This window comes from Esox lucius, chromosome 3, assembly GCF_011004845.1.
Source record: "Esox lucius isolate fEsoLuc1 chromosome 3, fEsoLuc1.pri, whole genome shotgun sequence".
In the NCBI taxonomy this organism is placed as follows: domain Eukaryota; kingdom Metazoa; phylum Chordata; class Actinopteri; order Esociformes; family Esocidae; genus Esox; species Esox lucius.
In genome coordinates, this window is record NC_047571.1 from 8,812,132 (window position 1) to 8,825,735 (window position 13,604).

Here is a 13,604-nt window from a genome sequence, read left to right on the forward strand (position 1 = left end):
CAAAACATAGACAAGTCAAGCTCAAAGTTGTTAAACATATCCATATGCATGTTGAAGCAACTGGCTCAAGATTGTAAACAGAAGGAATTTTTGTACTTAACTCTTTGCACTTGATCAACAGCTGGCATGGTGTTTACAGGACATGCATTGCCAGTTCAAGCCTAGCTGCAGCTCCATTGTAGAACAACCAAATAAATGTAATTCATAGCAAACAGCAAATAAATATGACCAAGTTATTCAACAGAATGTGTTAGGAAGGTGATCATAATGAATTCATGACTTAAAAATATGTTATCCCAATGTGTAGAGCTTAATTCCTCTGCACATTTCTTGCCTTCTGAAAGAGTATTGCTCCTGGCTATGAACTCCTGGCAGCTATTCGTTGGATGTAGCTATGTACCCATCTAAAGAAATTACCGGCAGAAACATATTTCTGAGCCTAAACATCATCTGAAGATGTCCATGTGCACAAAGGTATATAACTTAGTTTCAATAAAAAACTGTGTAAATTCCGGGGGCAATGTACTGTGACTACTGGCATATTTCTAAGGAAGTCTCATCAGACAGAATGTTGAAAAAAACCCATGAACAGGAAGTTATTGCAGATGGCCAGATCACCAAATATGGTGCAAAAGCACCACATATGGGCACAGGGTCAAGCTCAATGTCTTTAAACACATCCATATGAGGGAATGTCAGATAATGTTAATGTCTACAGAAGAGCTGTATAGTGATTACTGGGTCAAGACTGTTAATAGAGGTAATTTTTGTACTTTTAACTTGTTGCACATGGTCAACAGCTGGCATGGTGTTTACAGGATAGGCATCCTCAGTCTAAGCATAGCTGCCCGTCCAGTGTAGATAACGATTATCCTGGGGAAGCTTGTCAGAATCTTCTATCGCATGCTACATACTGCAAGTAAGTATTGGCAGATGATGGTGAAGTACGCACTGTTTAGTATATAGTAAGCTGGTATGCTGTATTGGGACCGATCTGGACCTCATCATAAAATTGCATCTAAACATAGATGATCCCGCATTAACTTCACGTCTGAGTATTCACTTAAGCTACGTATTAAACTGACTAACGTTTATTATGAAGTTTACTTTCGCCACAAATAGCATCTATGAACATGGCTTTTGCCACTGGCTGTTTTTAAGAGCTTTAGCTTGTAATAGGCCAACTAGTAGGCTATCTTATTTGGAATGGTCATAAGAATTGAAAATTCTCGCTAGAAATTGCTAGCGAGACTGAAGACGAACTTAACACTGCCAAAGCTATTTAATTACATGGTACAACGTTCGTTTTTCTTTAATTCGTGATTGAAATCGTTTTAATAACGGTCAATATAGGTGACGATAACAGACTTTTTCGTCAAGAGAAAAGACAAGATAATCTAATGTCTAATGTACGATTTGTCAGTCTTTATCCCAAGTCAAGCGTTATAGTTACTAACCTTATTCGATCGTGGTGGGCCAATATCTTTATGCTGATTTTTCTTTTCATTACACTTTGGTTAGTCTCATACTTACCTGTAGCTGCCCTACACTCCGATATCTAAATCGTATTAGACTACTCGTAAACGTTCCTCTGCGTATAATGTTTCTTTCGTTGCGCTGTTATTTGTTTTTAAAAAGCTGCACAGAATGAATTTTTCAATTCCCTAGGATAACGTCACAATGAAGGCAAGTGCGTCATAATTATGTGGCAGGTGCGCGTTGAGTGTATCCTACAACAAACAGCTTATGTCTCCAGTTTATATTCGCCCTGAACGAGAGCTGGATATAGACTTCAGTTTTTATGGAAATGTTACACAAAGCCTAATTGAATTATATCTGTACCTCAGAGATGGGGACAAGTCACACATGGTCAAGTCCAAGCAAGTCTCAAGTCTTAACCATCAAGTCTCGAGTCAAGTCTCAAGTCACAGTTCAGATAAATCAAGCAAGTCAAGTCAAGTCAAGGGTTCACCCTAAGCAAGTCAAGTCGAGTCCTTATAAGTTTCAAGTCAAGTCAAGTCACAGTACTAAAGAGATGAACACACACACACTGTCCTCTGTTTCTGACGTGCGCTCGGTGCGAAGCTCGATTTCAAAATCAAATACCGTTCCGTCTCTGGTTAGAATCCTGCTGCGTCCATAGCAACGCGCTGTTTTTCATGGCAACGGTCTGTTATCAAGAAATAACACGCATTCTGCACTGGAATTCAGCCAATCCATGTAATAAGGGCTAATAATAACAACCTTATAAACTAATTATTGTGACTGAAAAACTGCCTAATATGTAATTACGCTGTAATTATTCTTGTCTGTATGAGTAAAAAAATAAAACTCTTCGAAATGTTTAGGTGCTAGTAATCACATCGGCGCCTCCATGTTAGCCTTTCATGCAGTAAAGTTAACTGTTATGGTGTAAGCACAATGCTTTTTAGTTTCCACGCGCAGTCCACAAACTCTTGAAAATGCGCACATTTAATACAGACATTATAGCCTACGTGTAATAATATACATGCCCGCTCATTTTAAGATGCCCATCAACATTAAAATTCAGGCTATGCCACTGTTATAGACAAATTCCCTTACATCTATTTACCAGACGTATTCAGTAATGATAATGGTCACATTTCTAACAAGAAAAAAACTAACATAATATGCAACCAAGGCCAAATTATGACAAACAAAATATTAATTAATTACATTAGTAACTTAATCGTTATAGATCTTAGTGAAACTGAATATAAAGAGATTACTTTCTTACCTTTCCTTGGGGTTCTTAAAATGACGAATGAAATTTGACGTTTTTGCATATTTAGCATCTGGCAAATATTTTTTTATTCACAAGGTCCAGTTCAAAGTCCTTGTATCCAAACGATACTATTTGGGGAGCTCGACTAACGTTACTGTCTGCCATGTTTGGCGCGGTTTGAATTGTGCAGCGTTAAAGGCACATACGCTGATTAGTGGTGCTGATGTCACAACATATAAAATAATTTTATTGCTGTTTGTTTATTATAAGTTCAAGTCATTGTCGAGTCTTCCACTTCAAGTCAAGTCAAGTCTCAAGTAACTTGTTCTCAAGTCAAAGTCAAGTCAAGTCATTTTGATACTTTAATCAAGCAAGTCACAAGTCCTGAAAATTGTGACTCTAGTCAGACTCGAGTCAAGTCATGTGACTCGAGTCCCCCACCTCTGCTGTACCTGGCTAATATGCTTATATGTATCACGTTTCACCTGATTTAGCTTAGCCTTGACAAGCGATGAACTTTTAATAAGCTGACACTTTTGTTATTCAGCACATTCAGTCACGGCGTGGCGTCATGTAAGCCTTTTTAGACTGATACAGTGTCGTAACTGAGCTGTACATCAGCACCACAAAGTCCTTCTCTGACCCATTGTGGGTGTTTTCCTTCACTCACGCGTTGGGTAATAATTGAGGTGTTGCAAAGTTTATTGAAAGGCAAATGTCAGATGAATAGTCATTCGAGATGTTGGGTTACCTTTTAAATGTGTTCCTTCGTCTTCAGGCATGCGTTTTTTTGAGTTAATGTGAAAATATCAAACTGAACATTCATCAAGCACATGGAAACAAACTTGTTCTACCACCCACGGAAAAACCTATAGCTGTTGCTTTGTGGTAGGTTACCTTGCTGGACAGCCATGTGCGCACAAAAAGGCAACAGTTAAGGCCTGTCAACAATTGGCTTCATCTAAACCTAACCATATAACAATTACATTAATTAGCTATTACTACAGATTTTGTCCCTGTTAATTAATTTACTACTAGGCTAATAATTAACAAATAATGAGAACAGGAACAATTACCTTTCCAAACCAATGTTTATGGTTAATCAAGCATGCAGGTAAACTGGCATACAGAATGTGTGAGAAAATGATGGCGAAACATTTAAGCATTTTAAATATTGAGTTTGAGATATTTTAGAATGAGTGCTAATTTTAGGCTGGATGGAATTCATGTCACAATACAAAACATGTTGCATTTTAGTTTGCATTGTAAACAGTGCTCTGGGAAACTAAACCAAAACATTGCTGTTGAACTTACACGGAGTGTAAATGGTAAGAAATCAAATAGCACCAGGATATTTCAGATTAAAACATGGTTGCAATTGCTTAGGAACTGAAACATGGCCACAACTGGATCTTCCAAAATGGCAATAACTCATTGTCACTCAAATAATGTGTTCTCCATTATTATGAAAGAAAATATATATTTATATTTTTAAAATAAATGTATATTTAAAAAGGCTCTGTACTGTTTTCCTTGCAAAGGGAGGGTGCATAACATACAGAAGAAAAATGGGGCCAATCATTTTACCACTAAATTCTAGATAAAATATAGTATTATGATTATTGAAATGTGTATTTTCAGTTTATTGATTGAATGGTGTAAATTAAGTACAATATATGTATCTTGCCCTGGAAGGGGCTAGGTTGGAGTATTTAAACAACTACAAGGATCTTTGTATTTGGCTTAACTGCTCAATCTCATTTCATACCATATCAAAGACTTACAGTCTGAAGTTAAATCCCAAATCAGCCCTAGCCCTAACAGGCAATCAGTGTAAAGAGACTAGTACGGGTGTAATGTGTCATTTTTTTGTTGTTCTATTTAGTATTAGCCATGTTCAGCACTAGTTTAAGTGTATTTATTGATTTATCAGGGTATCTGGAGAGAAGAGCATTGCTGTATTCTAATCTAGAAGTAACACAAGCATGGATTAATTTTTCTGCATCAGTTTTTAATTTAAAAAAATCTGATTTTTCCCATGTTCTGAAGATAGAAACCAGCAGCTCTTGAGATATATGTTATATGTTCATCTAAGGACAGATCATGGTTGTGGGTAACGCAGAGGTTTCAACATTTTTTTGGGGATACAACCATACAACCATCAGGTTTCACTGTTTTGCCAACAAAACTCTTTGTTTTTTGGATCCTAAAACGAGCATTTCTGTTTTTCCTGAGTTTAAAAGCAAGAAGTTCTCCGTCATCCACTTCCTACTGCAATGTGCGTAGAAAGAGGAGGAAAAGCACCAGATGCCGAATCAGGTAACAAACCGTTTATAGTATCATTAAGCAAACAGCACACTACATGGCAAAAACACACAATACATAGGAAGCTAAAATGCTAAACAGTGTGGTTAAGTTTAAGTGTTCAGTCATAGGCACGTGAGAAGTGAAGTGTTTTTAACCTGGATTTAAAAATTGATACGTTTGGGGCACATCTAAGATCTTCTGGTAGTTTATTCCAGTTTTGTATAAGTGCTAAACGCAGCTTCTCCATGTTTAGTTTGGACTCTGGGCTGTACTAGCTGACCTGTGTTCATGGATCTAAGAGCCCTGCTCGGTATATTCTGCAGACATATCAGAAATGTATTCAGTTTCTAAACCATTCAAAGATTTATAAACTAAAAGCACCACTTTCAAATCTATTCTGTAACTGACTGGAAACCAATGCAAAGATTTAAGAACCGGAGTAATGTGCTCTGTTCTCTTGGTCCTGGTTAACATTCTAGCAGCAGCATTCTGAATGAGGTGCAGTTGTTTTACAGTCTTTTTCGGGAGTCCAGTTAAGAGACCATTACAGTAGTCAACCCTACTAGAGATAAAAGCATGGATGAGCTTCTCTTGGTCTTTTTGGGATACTAAGCCTTTGATTCTGTCTCTATTTTTTAGATGATTGAATGCTGTTTTGGTGACCGCTTTGACATGACTGTTAAATGTGAGGTCTGAGTCTATCAGAACACCAAGATTACGCACTTGATCCCTGGTTTTAAGGCCCCGAGAATCCAGCTCTTTACTAATACTTATTTTATTTTTGTTGCCAAACCAATAATAATAATAATAATAACAATTTTGGTTCATCCATGTATTTATGTGGTCTATACAGTGATACAGAGAGTCTATTGAGCTGTTGTCATACGGTTTGAGAGCCATATATATTTGAGTATCATCGGCATAGCTGTGGTAGTTAATGTTGTTGTTTTGTAGAATTTGGCCCAGAGGTAGCATATAGAGATTGAACAGAAGCTGTCTGAGAACTGATCCCTGTGGAACTCTGCATGTCATAGCCACCCTATCAGATTCATGATTACCAATAGTAAAAGATTCCGGCTGCTAAACTGGCCTGGCTTCAGTCCAGTCCTGTCACTCACTGAAAACATTTGGCGCATTATGAAACATTAAATACGACAAATGAGACCCAAAACTGTTGAGGAGCTGAAATCCTATATCAAGCAAGAATGGGAGTACATTTTACTTTCAAAACTACAGCAATTGGTCTCCTCGGTTCCCAAAGACTTACAGACTACTGTTAAAAGAAGAGGTGATGCAACACAGTAGTAAACATTCACGTCTCAACGTTTTTGAAACGTGTTGATGGCATCAAGTTCAAAATGATGATGTTAAGTATTTATACAAAAGCAATACAGTTTCAACATTAGATAAGTTGCGTTTGTACTGTTTTCAATTAAATACAGGGATAAATGATTTGCACATCATTGCATTCTGATTTTATTTGCATTTTATGCAACATCCCACCTTTTTTGGAAATGGGGTTATACAATGTGGAAAATAGTTAAAATGAAGAAATACCCTTGAATGAGTATGTGTTCAGATGATTAAAATTATGTGTACCGTGACGTCGCCCGGTATGGCGCAGCCGGGGCCCCACCCTGGAGCCAGGCCCGGGGTTGGGGCTCGTATGCGAGCGCCTGGTGGCCGGGCCTTCCCCCATGGGGCCCGGCCGGGCTCAGCCCGAACGGGCGACGTGGGGCCGCCCTCCCGTGGGCTCACCACCCACAGGAGGGACAATAAAGGGGCCGGTGCGAAGAGGATCGGGCGGCAGTCGAAGGCAGGGGCCTAGACAACCCGATCTCTGGACACGGAAACTAGCTCTAGGGACGTGGAATGTCACCTCGCTGGCGGGGAAGGAGCCTGAGTTAGTGCGTGAGGTTGAGAGGTTCCGATTAGAGGTAGTCAGGATCACCTCTACGCACGGCTTGGGCTCTGGAACCACACTCCTTGAGAGAGGATGGACTCTTCACCACTCTGGAGTTGCCCATGGTGAGAGGCGGCGGGCTGGTGTGGGTTTGCTTATAGCTCCCCAGCTCTGCCGCCATGTGTTGGAGTTTACCCCGGTGAACGAGAGGGTCGTTTCCCTGCGCCTACGGGTCGGGGATAGGTCTCTCACTGTTGTTTGTGCCTACGGGCCGAACGGCAGCGCAGAGTACCCGACCTTCTTGGAGTCTCTGGGGGGGTGCTGGAAAGTGCTCCGACTGGGGACTCTATTGTTCTACTGGGGGACTTCAACGCCCACGTGGGCAACGACAGTGACACCTGGAGGGGCGTGATTAGGAGAAACGGCCCCCCTGATCTGAACCCGAGTGGTGTTCAGTTATTGGACTTCTGTGCTAGTCACAGTTTGTCCATAACGAACACCATGTTCAAGCATAAGGGTGTCCATCAGTGCACGTGGCACCAGGACACCCTTAGCCGCAGGTCGATGATCGACTTTGTTGTCGTCTCATCTGACCTGCGGTCGTATGTCTTGGACACTCGGGTGAAGAGAGGGGCGGAGCTGTCAACTGATCACCACCTGGTGGTGAGTTGGATCCGATGGCGGGGGAAGAAGCTGGACAGACTCGGCAGGCCCAAGCGTACTGTAAGGGTCTGCTGGGAACGTCTGGCCGAGTCTCCTGTCAGAGAGATCTTCAACTCCCACCTCCGGCAGAGCTTCGACTGGATCCCGAGGGAGGCTTGAGATATTGAGTCCGAGTGGACCATGTTCTCCACCGCCATTGTCGAAGCGGCCGCTCGGAGCTGTGGCCGTAAGGTCTCCGGTGCCTGTCGAGGTGGCAATCCCCGAACCCGGTGGTGGACACCGGAAGTAAGGGATGCCGTCAAGCTGAAGAAGGAATCCTATCAGGCCTGGTTGGCTTGTGGGACTCCTGACGCAGCTGACGGGTACCGACAGGCCAAGCGGGCTGCAGCCCGGGTGGTTGTGGAGGCAAAAACTCGGGCCTGGGAGGAGTTCGGTGAGGCCATGGAGAAGGACTATCGGCTGGCCTCGAAGAGATTCTGGCAAACCATCCGGCGCCTCAGGAGAGGGAAACAGTGCCCTACCAACGCTGTTTACAGTAGAGGTGGGCAGCTGTTGACCTCAACTGAGGATGTCGTCGGGCGGTGGAAGGAGTACTTCGAGGATCTCCTCAATCCCGCTGTCACTTCTTCCATTGAGGAAGCAGAGGAAGAGGTATCAGAGGTGGACTCGTCCATCACCCGGGCTGAAGTCACCGAGGTGGTCAAGAAACTCCTCGGTGGCAAGGCACCGGGGGTGGATGAGATCCGCCCTAGGTACCTCAAGTCTCTGGATGTTGTGGGGCTGTCTTGGTTGACACGCCTGTGCAACATCGCGTGGCGGTCGGGGACAGTGCCTCTGGGATGGCAGACCGGGGTGGTGGTCCCTCTTTTTAAGAAGGGGGACCGGAGGGTGTGTTCCAACTATAGGGGGATCACACTTCTCAGCCTCCCCGGGAAAGTCTATGCCAGGGTTCTGGAGAGGAGAATACGGCCGATAGTAGAACCTCGGATTCAGGAGGAACAGTGTGGTTTTCGTCCGGGCCGTGGAACACTGGACCAGCTCTATACCCTCTACGGGGTGTTGGAGGGTTCATGGGAGTTTGCCCAACCAATCCACATGTGTTTTGTGGATTTGGAGAAGGCATTCGACTGTGTCCCTCGCGGCATCTTGTGGAGGGTGCTTGGGGAATATGGGGTCCTGGGTCCTTTGCTAAGGGCTGTCAGGTCCCTGTACAACCGAAGCAGGAGCTTGGTCCGCATTGCCGGCAGTAAGTCAGACTTGTTCCCAGTGCATGTTGGACTCCGGCAGGGCTGCCCTTTGTCACCGGTTCTGTTCGTAATTTTTATGGACAGAATTTCTAGGCGCAGCCAGGGGCCGGAGGGTGTCAGGTTTGGGGACCACACAATTTCGTCTCTGCTCTTTGCAGATGATGTTGTCGTGTTGGCCCCTTCTAACCAGGACCTTCAGCATGCACTGGGACGGTTTGCAGCCGAGTGTGAAGCGGTGGGGATGAAAATCAGTACCTCCAAATCCGAGGCCATGGTCCTCAGTCGGAAAAGGGTGGCTTGCCCACTTCAGGTTGGTGGAGAGTGCCTGCCTCAAGTGGAGGAGTTTAAGTATCTAGGGGTCTTGTTCACGAGTGAGGGAAGGATGGAACGGGAGATTGACAGACGGATCGGTGCAGCTTCTGCAGTAATGCAGTCGATGTATCGGTCTGTCGTGGTGAAGAAAGAGCTGAGCCGCAAGGCGAAGCTCTCGATTTACCAGTCAATCTACGTTCCTACTCTCACCTATGGTCATGAGCTTTGGGTCATGACCGAAAGGACAAGATCCCGGATACAGGCGGCCGAAATGAGCTTTCTCCGCAGGGTGGCCGGGCGATCCCTTAGAGATAGGGTGAGAAGCTCGGTCACCCGGGAGGAGCTCAGAGTAGAGCCGCTGCTCCTCCACATCGAGAGGGGTCAGCTGAGGTGGCTTGGGCATCTTTTTCGGATGCCTCCGGAACGCCTTCCTGGGAAGGTGTTCCGGTCCCGTCCCACCGGGAGGAGACCCCGGGGAAGACCTAGGACACGCTGGAGGGACTATGTCTCCCGGCTGGCCTGGGAACGCCTCGGTGTCCCCCCGGAAGAGCTGGAGGAAGTGTCTGGGGAGAGGGAAGTCTGGGCATCCCTGCTTAGACTGCTGCCCCCGCGACCCGGCCCCGGATAAGCGGAAGAAGATGGTATGGTATGGTATGGAGTATGTGTTCAAACTTGACTGGTACTGTATGAGGTATACTGTTTGATGATAAACCAAATAGAAATTCACACCGCCCAGCTGAGGTTCCGATTAGAGGTAGTCGGGATCACCTCTACGCATGGCTTGGGCTCTGGAACCACACTCCTTGAGAGAGGAGGGACTCTTCACCACTCTGGAGTTGCCCATGGTGAGAGGCGGCGGGCTGGTGTGGGTTTGCTTATAGCTCCCCAGCTCTGCCGCCATGTGTTGGAGTTTACCCCGGTGAACGAGAGGGTCGTTTCCCTGCGCCTACAGGTCGGGGATAGGTCTCTCACTGTTGTTTGTGCCTACGGGCCGAACGGCAGTGCAGAGTACCCGACCTTCATGGAGTCTCTGGGAGGGGTGCTGGAAAGTGCTCAGACTGGGGACTCTATTGTTCTACTGGGGGACTTCAACGCCCACGTGGGCAACGACAGTGACACCTGGAGGGGCGTGATTGGGAGGAACAGCCCCCCTGATCTGAACCCGAGCAGTGTTCAGTTATTGGACTTCTGTGCTAGTCACAGTTTGTCCATAACGAACACCATGTTCAAGCATAAGGGTGTCCATCAGTGCCTGTGGCACCAGGGCATCCTAGGCCGCAGGTCGATGATCGGCTTTGTTGTCGTCTCATCTGACCTGCGGCCGTATGTCTTGGACACTCGGGTGAAGAGAGGGGCGGAGCTGTCAACTAATCACCACCTGGTGGTGAGTTGGATCCGATGGCGGGGGAGGAAGCTGGAAAGACCCAAGCGTACTGTAAAGGTCTGCTGGGAACGTCTGGTCGAGTCTCCTGTCAGAGAGATCTTTAACTCCCACCTCCGGCAGAGCTTCGACTGGATCCCGAGGGAGGCTGGAGATATTGAGTCCGAGTGGACCATGCTCTCCACCGCCATTGTCTAAGCGGTCGCTCGGAGCTGTGGCCGTAAGGTCTCCGGTGCCTGTCGAGGCGGCAATCCCCGAACCCGGTGGTGGACACCAGAAGTAATGGGTGCCGTCACGCTGAAGAAGGAGTCCTATCAGGCCTGGTTGGCTTGTGGGACTCCTGAGGCAGCTGACGGGCACCGGCAGGCCAAGCGGAATGCAGCCCGGGTGGTTGTGGAGGCAAAAACTCCGGCCTGGGAGGAATTCGGTGAGGCCATGGAGAAGGACTATCGGCTGGCCTCGAAGAGATTCTGGAAAACCGTCCGGCGCCTCAGGAGAGGGAAACCGTGCCCTACCAACGCTGTTTACAGTAGAGGTGGGCAGTTGTTGACCTCAACTGGGGATGTCGTCGGGCGGTGGAAGGAGTACTTCGAGGATCTCCTCAATCCCGCTGTCACGTCTTCCATTGAGGAAGCAGAGGATGAGGGCTCAGAGGTGGACTCGTCCATCACCCAGGCTGAAGTCACTGAGGTAGTCAAGAAACTCCTCGGTGGCAAGGCACCGGGGGTGGATGAGATCCGCCCTGAGTACCTCAAGTCTCTTGATGTTGTGGGGCTGTCTTGGTTGACACGCCTGTGCAACATCGAGTGGCGGTCTGGGACAGTGCCTCTGGGATGGTAGACCGGGGTGTTGGTCCCTCTTTTTAAGAAGGGGGACCAGAGGGTGTGTTCCAACTACAGGGGGATCACACTTCTCAGCCTCCCCGGGAAAGTCTATGCCAGGGTTCTGGAGAGGAGAATACGGCTGATAGTAGAACCTCGGATTTAGGAGGAACAGTGTGGTTTTCGTCCGGGCCTTGGACCACTGGACCAGCTCTATACCCTCTACAGGGTGTTGGAGGGTTCATGGGAGTTTGCCCAACCAATCCACATGTGTTTTGTGGATTTGGAGAAGGCATTCGACTGTGTCCCTCGCGGCATCCTGTGGAGAACGCTTCGGGAATATGGGGTCCTGGGTCCTTTGCTAAATCCTGTCAGGTCCCTGTACGACCGAAGCAGGAGCTTGGTCCACATTGCCGGCAGTAAGTCAGACTTGTTCCCAGTCCTTGTTGGACGTAATTTTTATGGACAGAATTTCTAGGCGCAGCCAGGGGCCGGAAGGTGTCAGGTTTGGGGACCACACGATTTCGTCTCTGCTCTTTGCGGATGATGTTGTCGTGTTGGCCCCTTCGAACCAGGACCTTCTGCATGCACTGGGATGGTTTGCAGCCGAGTGTGAAGCAGTATGGATGAGAATCCGTACCTCCGAATCCGAGGCCATTGTCCTCAATCGGAAAAGGGTGGCTTGCCCACTTCAGGTTGGTGGAGAGTGCCTGCCTCAAGTGGAGGAGTTTAAGTTTCTAGGGGTCTTGTTCACGAGTGAGGGAAGGATGGAACGATATTGACAAACGGATCGGTGCAGCTTCTGCAGTAAAGTGATCGATGTATCGGTCTGTCGTGGTGAAGAAAGAGTTGAGCCGCAAGGCGAAGCTCTCGATTTACGGTCAATCTACGTTCCTACTCTCACCTATGGTCATGAGCTTTCTCACCTATGGTCCTTCAGTATGCGTCCCTTCAGCCCGTCCAGGAGCCTTTCTCAGGTGTAACTTGGAGAGGATGGAAGCGACCTTCCGCTCCTCCACACTGATCGACGCAGGGGTGTAGCTGGAGTTGGTCAGGGTTTATTTATCCTCTGAGTCAATCCTGTTGACTGTACTTTATCCGGGCTGGTTTCGGAGCTCTGCCCATCATGGAGTTGAGACCTTGCCATGCCTTCCTGACATTTCCCTTGGTGAACCTCTCCTCCATCTCTTTTTTTATTAGGATAAAGACTAGTGTGTTTAGTTGGAATGACTCTATCAGCGCAAAATTACATATATGAACACCTCAGCATTCCCACAGAATCATTATTCCAAATCGTTTTTGAATGCATCCTATGTGTTTAAAACAGCAGTATTACATTATGATCTGAGAAACCAAGGGGAGGGCGGGGCTTGGAGACATATGCGCCGGGTTTATATCCAAAACATAAGTCCAGCATTCTTTCCAGTCGAATTGGAGATGTGACATACTGCTCCAGCTGTGGGAGTAGCATAGCTACATCACAACTGTTAAAGTCCCTGAGCAGAAAGACAGGCTGATCAGCTGCTCTGGAAATTGTGTTGTTATAGCTGTCTACAATGTGTTCAGCTGCGAGCCGTTGTCAGTAAAAGGGACATAGTGAGGGTAGAACGACCGTCATAATTTCATAGTGCTCTGAGCAGTCAGTCTCTCGAACTGTAAAGTTTGTTGCCCATTCGTCTTTTACGGCCATACAAAGCCCTTCCCAATTGATTTTCCTGTTTTCCTAATGGCCCGGTCAAAACGTATGAAAGTAAATCTGTCTAAACTCACTGTAATGTTTCAGTGAAACCAAACATGCTTGTGTTTTGGTAGTCAGAGTCAAATTTAATTAGAGCAGTGGGTTCATCCATTTAATTTTGTATTGAGTGCACATTTTACATAATAAAAATGGAAATGGGAGCTTACTTCCTCGTCTCCACAACCTGTTTCCAATTCCTCTTCTAGATCCCCTTTTCCTCTCCGAAAACGTTTCCTGAACAGACGCTATGGGATTAGGTCCAGGAGTGGTGATGCTGGTCATTTCCAGGAAGCGTGTTGTAGCTCCAAAAGGTCAGACCGTGCAGAGGTGAGCGTACCTGGGCTGATGATGTGTGTGCAGAAAATGGATAAAAGAAACAATTAAAAACAAATAAAAACACAATTAAAAAAACACGATAAGAACAAACCATAACACTGAGCCTCAAACCGCGAGTTTAGCTATCAACAAACTGTAACGATACCAGAC